Source organism: Rhinolophus ferrumequinum, chromosome 18, assembly GCF_004115265.2.
Source record: "Rhinolophus ferrumequinum isolate MPI-CBG mRhiFer1 chromosome 18, mRhiFer1_v1.p, whole genome shotgun sequence".
Lineage (NCBI taxonomy): Eukaryota > Metazoa > Chordata > Mammalia > Chiroptera > Rhinolophidae > Rhinolophus > Rhinolophus ferrumequinum.
The window spans coordinates 11,022,124-11,035,614 of record NC_046301.1 but is presented as its reverse complement, the minus strand read 5'-3'; positions in this window follow the sequence as shown (position 1 = coordinate 11,035,614).

Here is a 13,491-nt window from a genome sequence, read left to right as displayed (position 1 = left end):
AATCAAACAATAATGCTTCTGCACAGCAAAAGAAACCATCGACAAAACAAAGAGGCAACCAACTGAATGGGAGAAGATATTTGCAAACAACACCTCTGATAAGGGGCTAATATACAAAATGCATAAGGAACTCATACAACTCAACAACAAAAAGACAAATAATATAATTGAAAAATGTGCAGAGGACATGAACAGAAACTTTTCCCAAGAAGACATAGAAAAGGCCAACAGATATGTGAAAAAATACACAACTTCACTAGCTATTAGGGAAATGCAAATCAAAACCACAATGTTCACACCTGTTAGAATGGCTATCATCAAGACAAACAGTAAGTGCTGGAGAGGCTGTAGAGAAAAAGGAACTTTCATCTGTTTCCTCTAACTTCCCTAGGAATTGATTTGTATTATGACTGTAAAATACTTCTGAAGAGGTGAGTGTGTTTGTGTGTGTGTGTTTGTGTGTGTGTGTGTGTGTGTGTGTGTGAGAGAGAGAGAGAGAGAGAGAGAGAGAGAGAGAGAGAGAAAGAGAGAGAGAGAATTAATATTCATTATACTATTTTTTGTCTTTTTTGGATAAAAAATCATAAAAGCTATATAGCTTCATTATTATAGATGTTGGCAATAAATGGGCTGGAATTAAATCATAACCCTAATATTTGTTAATTAGGTGGTCTTGAATGTTCCATGCCTTAATTTCATCATCTGTAAAATGAGGCTAATATTAACTGACTAACCTTATTGGATTTTTTTAAAAAATTAAATAATTAGGTATATATATATATCAATACCTAGTATTTTAACTAAGACATTAAAACCTGTATATAAGCATTGGCTTTTTACATCATCTTTAATTTTATATTTGTTTACTATATTATTTAAATTATTATAAACGCCTTAATGTTAAAAATAATATAATTATAACATAAAAATAACAATTAGGCTTATAAAATGCAAAAAATATATAGATGTGCTTGCCTATACTAAATCTTAAGTATATAGTATTTAAAGAAAAGACAGCATCCTGATCAAAACATTAGCAACTTTTTCTATTAGACAATTATTTTCTGTAGAATAAGAACTTCTTTGAAATATATACTACTTCTAGGAATTTGAATTAAAGGATTTGGGGAAAATATTGCAGTATATACTTAAAGTTACCTATATAATGAGTCAGAGGAAAAGATAAGGTTGTAAAACAAACCAATTTATGAGCAAATGAAGTGTACATTTCTGCATTAAGATATTTCTCCTTGGTCTCGAAAGACTAAAAACAATCTAAATGATAATTGCTTCTATGCACAAGACCTAAAGAAAAATGGGTCGGTGACTAGGGAAATCAATATTCTTTGGAGAAAATGTTATTTGGATATTTAGAATGTTCCACTTGAATATTGGGTGTTTCCTTTGTAATGTTTATTACAATTTTTCTATTTCTTTTGATGCTACTTACCCAGATTTTTTTTGTACCCCATTATTAAAATTCTGTAGGATAATCCACACTATCTTAAGGGACTTTCAGATTTTATGTGAAGTATTAACATCAATCTATACTATTTCTATCAATCAGGCTTATTTCTACACTGCACATCCAGCCATATGTATTATGCAAATTTTGTATTTTTTCTACTGCGGCAAATAAGGAAACGTCTTAAAGTTGGAAAAATCTTTACCTCTTACAAGTATAATTACATATAATTATTTCATATCTGACCAGGGAGTAAAGAATCTGGTACAATATTTTGACTCCTAACATCTCATTTTTGGAAATAGTTATCTTCAGTGCATATACTTATTTCTAATATGAAAATATGCATTTATAGAGTGTCACTGTGAAAACAGAACAATTTTAAATGTTTGAACAAATGTAAATGTTTTAAATTCTGATTTAAAAGGCACAGTGCCTGAACTTAAATGGCCTATGTTCACTTTCGGTTTCATCTGAGGCATATATAGAGTTAGAAAGAACATCACTCCACACTTACAGGAAAAACAAAAACAAACAAACAAAAATAAATAAATAAAAACAAATCCAGACAAAATGCAGGTTAGTCATTTTGCTTGAACCCATCATAGTTTCAGAGGAATCAAATAAGTCCGAGTCTAAAGAGACACAGACTCCTATGGGCAGGTATAGTACACAAATATAATATTAGAAGGGCAAAGGACACAGGGTGGATCCTGGGTAGGAAGAATTCAGCTAGAATAGATCATGAATTCCTGTGCCCAAGAACAGATTGGCAGGAGAATATGAAGCCCCCAGGAGGATACAGGGAGGCATCACACCTTCTCACTGGCATCATTTTCATGAACCCCAACAAAAGTTCACAGAATAGGGCTGTGAGCCCTGATAAATGTGCCTTCTAAAAATGGACTTGGGTAAGAGGGCAGAAGCTGTTGTGGGAGGGGCAAAAAAACTGCACAAGAACTTTTCTCCAGCATCACCTGTGAGGAAAGCAAGCTCTAATCTGTGGGGAGGAGAAATGAAAACTGTCACCATTGAGGCACTGAGGAAAAGCACATCAGATGACAAAGGGATGGGTATTTTCTGCCCTGAGGGAGAGGCAGGAAACCTCCTGGGGCCCAAACTACAACTGGTAGAGGAACAGTATAATTTTGAGTTAGATTGAATATCAGAGAACACGCCTCTCTTGTCCCCTAACCTTGGGCTACCAAGTACAGAATAAAGGAAGAGTGGAATATAGGGACAAACTGTATTAGTCAGGGTTCTCCAGAGAAACAGAACACATGGCATATCTGCAGAGATTTCTAAGAGGACATTTGTTATAGGAATTGGCTCACACACTTAAGGAGGCTGAGAAGTCCCGTGATCTACTGTCTGCAAGTTGGAGAACAAGGAGGACCGACCGATGGTGTAATTCAGTCTAGCCTGGAACCTGAGAATTGGGGTTGGGGTGCTGATGGTGTTAATTTTGGTGAGAATCTGAAGACCCAAGAATGAGGAGCACTGATTTCCAAAGGGAGGAGAAGATGGATGGCTCAGCTTAAACGAAAGGAGTCAATTTGTCCTTCTCATATCATTCTGTCCTATCCGGGCCCTCAGCAGATTGGATGATGCTGATCTGCACTGGTGACAGTGATCCCTACTTAGTCTATTGATTCAAATGCTAGTCGCTTCCAGAAACACCCTTACAGATACACATAGAAATGTTTCCCAGCTATCTGGGTATCCCTTAGCCCAGTCAATTTGACACATAACTATCACCCAGACTCTCCCTGTGGCACAACATAAACTGAAAAAATCACTGTGCCACATACTCTGGGACACATGCTTCCAATGACATTGTTTAAATAACTTTGAGACCACACTGATGAAGTCAGGGCTTCCAGACTCTACTTAAGAAGCTAATGGGTTCATGAGACTAACCCAACATCAAATAAAACAAGAATTAATTACATAGACCAGAATAAACTGATGAAGGATGGTGACAGGTTTTGTTTGGGAAATTGTTGATGATTCATGATCTAATTCCTGGATATAACGTTCCCGTTTCTCTTTTCTAAGTTATCTATCACTCATAAGGATTTGGCAGTGTATGCTTTTGGAAGGATAAAATAAATATTTATCTTCTTCTCTCCGTCTGGTCCCTCCAGAATTTGGAAACTCTTATTGAGTATTCTTGTTTTCACGGCAATGTGACTATTTCTGTAAGTCCAGTAAGAATCTGTCCTTGTAACACTGCAGAATGGGAAACACTGGTCATCTATTCAAGGCTGTGGTTGGAATGTGATACGTGAGAATTTTGTGTGCAGAATTGAATATGATCGGGCAGTTTTAAAGAACTAAGGTTGATTTTATGGACCGATGTTTACAGAGTCCTCCTGGGAAAACTGGTCTGGTACCTGGTTAACTGAGTTCCCAGACTTACAAGTCACTTCCTGGCAGACCCAGTTGCCTTAGAATATTTGGGACCCCTTATGAGAGGAATTCGCATAATTCTATAGGTACTGTAAGTGAAATCAAGTGACAAGTTCTTGATGTAGCTTCCTAGCTCTGAGAGGCTTTTAAAGGTACAATTTGCAATTCCTTAAACAAACTTTCCACCAAAGCAAACTTAAAAAGGTTTGTGTGATCAGTACCACTCTGATACACCTATGTAAAAATAAAGAGATCAGCCTTACTTTGCAATCAAGATTAATCTTCCTTTGATTATCTTTAATTAAAAGAATGGTAATCATGGAAAGAAATGTGTTTGAACAGAAAACTTAGCCCACTCTGTGGGTCACAGGACTTCTGGTCTTTTCATTATCTATGGGATATGTTTCCTCAGTCCTTGCCAAATTTTCAATTGTTCTAGTTTCTGTCTGGCTACAACTCTCCAAACCAACATTTCTAATCTTGCCACTATCTGCGCCCACCCCCCCTCCAGACCTCCATCTCCCATCCTGACCTGGCATCACTGAGAACTAAAATCTGACTTCCCAGAGACTTATTGAGATTTCACGTTGTCTTGTAGCTAGCCCTCCTACCCAGATTTTAAAAGCTCTGTAAACTAAAGCCAGATGACTTGATCCAAACTTCAAAGGAATAATCATTAATAGCAGGATCCTAGATGGCAAATTTTTTGCCTGGGGCTGTTTTGGGCCACTCAGTAAGTCTTCTGGAACTCCCTCATAATCCATGCCCTGCTCCAGAAATAGCCATGACTCTGGACAATCTTATTGACATCCCTCTGATATCTATGCCATTATCAAAAACATTCACACTGCAAAAATGAGAAATTTGTCAGAGTGCCACTTCTGTCCTTACTTCACCATCAGGAGACACTTTGAGCCCAACATCCAAGAATCTTAACTCTGGACTCAGAAACTGGATTTATACTCTGGTGTAACCATTAATATTTGTATTTCTTTGGCTTTTCATTAGAGTTTCCCTCATTAAATGCCTGTTTGCTCACACCATGCAGCAGATATCCTCTACTACCAAGTCTCAGCAGATGGTTCAATTAGTCCTGCCACTACAGAACCCTGCTGAAACCAACCACACAGACTACATTCCCGAAATTGTGCAATGGGAAGCTATGTTTTTAAAAGTCCAGGCTGAACTGGCTAACCAAAGGGTGGCTCGGATAAAATTGTCTTAGTGTTCCCCTTAACCTGACTGAATCTTAGACAGGATTCATACGGAGTCTAGACCCCTGACTTCCCTTTTGCTAGAGCATTTACTTTAGAAAACTTGTAAATCTTTTCTTTGTCATTTTGAGGTGTAAAACCTTTCTAACAGTGTCTTGCTTGTTGTTTAACCTGGGCGTGTCTTTCTCTAGGAAGTGGAAGCCATCCTGTAGAAGTGTAATCATCCAGGAGGATACCTTGTTCTAGTTTCTATGGGAGGATAGGAGCCTATCTTTGTTTGTTTGTTTGTTTTTTCTATAGGGACCTAACATCGTTAATGCACTTATGACTTTACATTGTGATTCAATTATTTCCATACAAATCCCCAAACTACAATATGAGTCCTCAGAGAAAATATCCACATGCAATATTTGATTGATCCCTAACACTTGGCTTATTGAAGTGCTTCAAGCTTTCTAAAACTGTGTATATAGGAAATCTGCATGTGCTTCATGTGATACATATGGAAAATAATGAAAGTATGTACTATTTTTCATGTATTAAGTTCTCAGCGCTGAGTAGTGAAGATAAGTACTAATTGATTATAAGAATTATCTTCATTTATTATTTTCAGAATGAGTCTTATGATACCTTTAACTGGAAATATAGCATAAGTATATTCTATATATTTAATTTGGTTGTATTTTCCATTATAAGTCAAATACAATATCTAGTCACACTTAATATATATTGAATTATCATCTCTTCCTCCAAAATACTCAAATTAATAAATAAAATGTAGTTTCCAAAACATATTTAATGAAAGGTAACAAATATAGGGATAAAAGAGGATGAAAGTTAACCTCCAACAATAGTTCATGCCAGGAAAATAAATTATTTGCTTAAAATAGGAATAAAATTGTATATAAATAATGATAGTAGCTGGCCAACAACTGCATGCATTATACTGCTTTGAGGCTTAACAATAAATGTAGGACTAGTAGTTATATTTCTTGGTTAATTTGTTATACATATTACTCCTTGGGGATAGACCCAGTTTTTTCTAGCAAGTAGAGTAAAATAGAGAACATGCTATTGTTTCCCCCAAATAACATCAGAAAGGTTGGAATTGAATCAATTATCTTCTTTTCAAATCCATCTTTTGTGTTCAAAATAAGCATGCTGTCACCTATGGATTATCTACTTTCTTTCAGAATTACTGATTTTTATAGAAATATATACTACATTAACATAAAAACTTCATTATAACTATTAGAATAACATGGCTTTTGTGACTTATTATCTTGATATTTTAATTATGATTATAATTATAAAGAGCTAAGTGTATTTATTCAGTTTTAGACATGATATGTAAAACAAGTAAAGCCTACTTAGGCAACATTCTTTTAGATATTCTGTTTACCAAGCTTATTCTAGGTGCCACACTCCTTATTTTTTTATTTCACAAAAATTAGGATATAGTCATTGCAAAAAAAAACCTGAAAAAATATTGAATGACACCCCAAAAAGTACTGTACTAAAAGTACTGCACTGAAATTCCCATCTACTGATTTGATATTTATAGTTTTATTAAATTCCAATGGCTTTTAAGAATGTTTACTACCCTATACATGGCACAAAAATGATAGTGTACTGATTTTATCAGACATATATTTAAACAAATTGTCAGCAGTCATGTTTTTTGTGAATAAATCAGTCATAATTCTATCAATAGTTTAATTTATGTCTATTCTATATATTTATCTGGAAACATATCCAAAAGAGTTATTTAATTCAGAAATATATGATGTTAACAAGAGAATTAATTAGAATGCGACAATAACAACTGTCATTAATTAAGGGTACATTAAGTATGTATGCAGAGATAGATGATAGATAGATAGATAGATAGATAGATAGATAGATAGATAGATGATAGATTTTTATGGGTCTGTAATAAACATCTAGTTTCTCTCCACTTAACATAAGTCAAAATGCTTACTGTGGTTAATAGTTAGTCTTGGAGAAAAATCTGCCGGGTTCATTAAAGAACTATGCTTTCCGTTTATTGAGCAGATCCATAGTATTCTGAGTTAATAATTTTATGCTCACTCTATACCAATGCCAATTGATCTTGTCAACAACTTGTTTCAAGACCTTTATTACATATGGAAATATCGCTTAATTTACCTTATGATTTTACTTATGCTAAAGTTCCCTTTAAATTCAGTCCCTTCAACTCACACTGCTGAAGAAAGCGGCTTTCTTCCCAATGGCACTATGAAACACTACCTTCTTGCTTATTTATTAACTTAGAAATATATTCTCTCTCTCTTTATAAGGCATTGCTACTCATCTGCAGTCCTTCTGCTATAAGATCTTTATGTCTGCTCTCAGTCAACGTCCTCTCCTGCGTCTCCAATAGAGAGAGTAATTTACGCTTATTTTCGTGGAAGAGACTCAGTTAACAGAATTATGGACGTCAAACCATTTCCCTGCAGCATCATGAAATACCCAACCTTCCCACAGATATTTAGGGAATGAAACTTTTTAACTTCTTAGTATACATTCTGAAACTAATTATGGGATCATATTTCCATGACATTACTCTCACTTATTTCAAGTATGTTTGTCAAGTCTTTCAATAAATTCTGCCAATGTGTTACATTAAAATGTTTCTTTTTACCTAAATTTATAACAATATTGAGGGCATAAAAACATGCTCCTATCAACTCAATGTGGAGCTCAACATGCAAGCACCGTTCATGAAGAAAATGGACAAAGGTGGAAAAAATGCCACACGTTTTCAAATTTTTTCCATGAATTCTATTGAAACATCAATATAGCCATCTTCAGATCTGTAGCCTCATTTCCTGATAAGCATTTACTTAAATGACTGCCTATGACTGCCTAAGACACGCTTCCAGGGAAGAAAAAAATATATAAAGAGGTAAATATGGAAGGGCTCATTTTCTTTTCTAAATTTTGGGGTTTAAATCCTGAAATAGGAAGAGAACTGAGTCAAAGGACAATACATGTGTATACCCATCAAAGGTCTCATTTTTCTCAAAACTTGTGGGTCTTTAATTAAATTATTTCCCCAATTATTTCACCAATTAGTATAAAAACATACTTTTTAATAACGACCAAAATTGACATAATTGTACCAATAGATTAAAATATTATGAATACTTATTTTTTTAAAAAAAGTATCTACCTACTTTACTCATTAGCTGTGAATATGAATTAATTATAATTTAATCCCTTATGGGTATGGAGGCAATATTACAATAAATTATGCAGTAGTTTCTATTATGTAATTATGATACAGGGTCAGACAATTTTCACTGATACTCTATTCAAGAGGAATAGAAAGTGATATTTTTAAATTACTATTTTTATAATTTCACTTTTTCATGGAATGCAGTCATATTTTCTCTAGATTCGGTCAGTATGAAATCTGACATTAGATGGGTGTGAAAGCCTGGTGCAGGTCATTATTGATTTATTATCACCATCGAGTAATTTCCTCACTATACTAAGCAGTGAAACTCTTTCTTTCATATCAATGACATTCAGCTGAGTCAAAAATAAGAATTTCACTGTTACTGTTACCAATACCAAACCTGGTAGGGGTAATTAAATTTTCTAAATGCCATGGTTACTGTATATAGACTTTAATCATATCTTTAACTATTCTTTCAGTTTAGATTTCAGACAAGCTTATTTCCACTGAAAAAATTTGATGTCCTTAGAATTAAACAACGCAGTAAATTGAACTGATCCCTCCTGGCCCATAAAATATTTACCATGTCCCAAAATGTCAAAGTATTTTAGTCTAGTGTTTATCAAAAACTACAATTTATCATGCTGCCAGAGGTAAACAATTAGGTTTCCTTCTTGAAATAGATAATAAAAACAAACCGATATTTTAAAATGTATGTATTTTAAAATCCATGAAATCAAATTTCACTTCATAGTTTGTGCTCTATAATGTACTGCCTCTTATATGAATACAAATTACATCTGACAACACTTTTTATTCTTGAGAAATAAACTAAAACAGTCAAAACGTTAAGCTTTGCTAAAGAGAAGTCATTCTAAAATGTAACAATTCCACATTTCCTCACAGGCAACAACAATTCCCTTGACAGAAAGAGTGCCATGTACAGTGATATTCCACAGTAAGGAATAAACTTCCCTTTTCACTATATTAGCATTTTATATATTTTTTTCTTTAACCCACTTATTTATAATAGGCTTAAAGGAAGAATGGCTTCTCTGATATCAAAAGTTAGTGGAGCAGCTAAAAGAGAATTTCATGAAGTTTTTGCTGGGTGGCAGAGCAGTGATAGCTGCATTGGTGGCAGTATGGCTGGGTGCACTTGGCCTGTATCAGTAATTCCAGTGCACGGTTCTCTTTGGTGCATGGCCAATATTATAATCAGGAGACAACAGAGAAGCTGCATAACGATGATTTTAATGATCGTTTTAGGACAGTAAACAACTACTGGTTACTATCTTAATGTTTACTGAAGAAGCATAAATGATCATGTATGCTTCTACAAATAGATTTGAAATTCTGGTTTCAGATCTCCCTCATGAGTAAATTAAGTATTATTTGGTCCTACAGAAGAAAACACATGAAGAATTGAGACGTCTTCCAAATTAAAGAGAATATTTTATAGAAGACAAATGATAAATTATTTTAATACTAGAAATAAAATTTAACCATTTATATATGGTTTTAAATGTATTTGTGAATGTTACATTCACTGTATATCATGTACTTCTGTGGTTAAAGGAAAAAAAGAGGTCTTATATAAGAAGTATATACTACTTATATAAGAAGTATAAGAAGTATACTACTTATATAAGAAGTATATAAGTAGTATATACTACTGATATCTTAACTTTAAAAAAATAATTAAACACAGTAATATGCTCATGTTACATTTTAATGTCTGTAGTTGTTAAAGATTTTAAGTTGTTAAAGTTGATTTTAAGAAAATGCTTTCTTTCACTGTAACTGCTGCTATGATGAATTTTTGGAATGATTTATTTCAGTAATGAAAATAGACATTAAAATTAGATTATACATTTAAAATAATTATAGAATTTGAAAACACAGGTTGGAGTAAGAATATTTCTTGAACTACCTTTCTATTTTGAATGAAATATTCACCTTTTTGAAACTAACTTTCTTTATGAGTAAGTTTTTAAAGTTACTTTCACTGAGTCATTATAGGTATGTGATAGTCAATCCATATCTAATTGAAATTCCATCACCTGACTTTCATAATTCTCACTAGTAGTTATACTTGTGGGTGTTACTTACAGATCTGTCAAAAATTAGCCCAGTGATCTTGAGTAAGATATGTAATTTGAGTCTCAGTTTTTCATCCCTAAGTCAAGGGTGTTGGAATATATAAAATGCATAGAAGTTGCATACTCTCCAGTTCTACACTTCTGTAGTTCTTTTTTTATATTAAATTTATTGGGCCAACATTAATAAAATTATAGAGGTTTCAAGTATACATTTCTATAATACATCATTTATATATTTCATCGTGTGTCCAACACCCGAAGTCAGATCTCCTTGTCTTCATATATTTGAGCTCTACTAACTTCCCCCACCCTGACTCCTTAACCTCTGTAATAATTCTTATGTCTGTGAATGTCATGTTGTATTAGAATTGAGAAATAGTATATAACCAAAAGCATACTTATATTATCTCGTTTGTTATTGTCTTTTGAAAATTCATATTACCATTTAAAGACTTAAATAGACAATGCATCTAATACAAATAAGAGGGAAGTCATTAAAAATAGTAACTTATTTTAAAAAAAATAAACATGGAGCTGCATTATTTACAAGATGTTCCATGTTCTCTTCCCCCAACCACATGTACACACACACACACACACACACACACACACACACACACACACTGTATACCCATAAACCTGTCCTCACACAACACAACTTCGAAGTTCATCTCCCACTGTAAATATTAATTTGTGACTAGGGAAAGAACTTTGATTTGTAAAAGCTAAAAGGTATTTTCTTTTGATTTATTTTGCTTTGACTAATTAATTTCTTTTAGTTCTTCAAGATTGAACAACGTTAAGTGACCATGCTATTGGAGAAAAGGGAGTATTTCTATTTTATTAACCTCAGAAGAATTAAGAAAACCTATATCTCTCCTATAAACACTGTACAAAGCTCTAAAGGTCACCTTCAGTATCAGAAACTCCTACAGCACTGTATGTTTGTAAATGTACATGTTTCAACTTTGCTCTATGCCTTTGCTCACTCTCCTTTGATTTTTCACTCGTTTCACAAGCTGCATATAGTTTTGTTGTTTAATTTTTAAAACATATAATCAAAATATACATGCAACATGATTATTAACTGTAAAATACCACAGAACAGTTTAAATATGAAAATCAATATTTCCCTCTACCACTAATTCCCTAACACCCCACCTTATCCAGAAACCATATTCATTATTTCTATTTCAAAGTCTGCTGTTTTTCTCTTAGGACAGATCTTCACTTTATAGTACATTAAATACATTATAATGTATATAATGTATATAATGTACAGTATGATACATTATCTAGTCTTCTTCCCTTATACCATCTAGTCATAGGACTCCAGGCAAAGCAAGAAACTCCCCTCCACAGCCAGTCTTACTGCTTGATGTGGTCACATGACTAAATTCAAGCCAATGGTATAGAAGCAGCTTAGGGTTATACATTGCAAAGATTAAAATGATGATCTCTGTTTTTCTTCTTCTGCATTCCCAAAGAAAACAGATGTGGTGCTAATGAACCAGCTTCCCTTGAGCAGGTTAGAGAGATACGCAGGGTGAATGGAACAATAAGAGTAAAGCAAGCTGGATGCCTGGGGATCCTCATGGGGCATGACCTCTCATGGGACTTGATCGCCACCTGCAGTAGACCATTCTGGGAGACAGAAATGGTCTTAAATACATTTAAGTGTCTGAATTTTAAGGTTTTATTGTGTTAACAAATTTGCCTCTATCATAATGCACTTTAAGAAGAAATCCCTAATTAATGCACTTTAAGAAGAATTTCACTTTTAAAAAGTAAGGCATTTTATTTAGGTAGAGATACAAGATCATAAAAAAAATATTATTATGTAATAAAACAACATTATTTTACTCTGACTGCCAATGCTTGATGATTATGGCTAGGAGTATGTTATTTAAGAGTTTTGACTAGAACCTACCAAATCTTTATTTTGTCCTTCTTGACTACAGACTACAAAAAGTCTGAATTTACTTAAAAAAAGGAGAAGGAGAAGGAGAAGGAGGTAGGGAAGAAGAAGGAGAAGGAGAAGGAGAAGGAAAGGAAAGGAAGAGGAGGAGGAAGAGGAAAAAGAAGAAGAAGAAGAAGAAGAAGAAGAAGAAGAAGAAGAAGAAGAAGAAGAAGAAGAAGAAGAAGAAGAAGGAGAAGAAGGAGAGGAAGGAGAGGAAGGAGAGGAAGGAGAGGAAGGAGAGGAAGGAGAGGAAGGAGAGGAAGGAGAGGAAGGAGAGGAAGGAGAGGAAGGAGAAGAAGGAGAAGAAGGAGAAGAAGGAGAAGAAGGAGAAGAAGGAGAAGAAGGAGAAGAAGGAGAAAAAGGAGGAGGAGGAGGAGGGAGAAGGGGAGGAAGACGAGGAGGAAGAGGAGGAGGAAGTGGAGGAGGAGAAGAAGAGCTCAAACTAGTTGGAGCACCAGATTTCAGGAGAATTTCTTTAATACTGTCCTAAGTGGGACACACTTATTACTGCAGTCTTTGTTCTTGTTTGATTGCTTAGTTCACTGGGATCAGGGGGATCCTAAAGTTTGATAAAAAAAGGATAAATGAGAATAGAATTGTAGTTCAAAATTATTTTCCCTTAAACTTTGAAATAATCTTCCCATTGTCTTTTAATAGCTAGTTGAAGAAATCTCTGAGCAATCAATGTAATTCTTGTTCCAATAGATTTATTAAGTTTTATATATAGATTTATATAGATTTATATAGATTTATTAGATTTATTAAACATATGTTTGTTATGTTTTCAACTCTTTAAAGATTTTTTTAAAGGTGAATAATTTTTAAGTGATTTTGCTGGAGATTGTAATCCTATTTTAGTTTTTAATTCCTACGCCATTCAGTTCTGGGATACACACACACACACACAGAGAGAGGGAGAGAGAGACAGAGAGAGAGAGAGAGAGACAGAGAGAGAGAGAGAGAGAGACAAAGAGAGAGAGAGAGAGAGAGAGAGAGAGAGAGAAGAGAGGGTGCCAAAAAATGTATACACATTTTAAGAAAGAAAAAAAAAACTGTATTAAAATTGTAATAATATATACCGATAACAAAAAATGAATAAGAGTAATGTATATGCATTTTTTTGGCACCCCTGG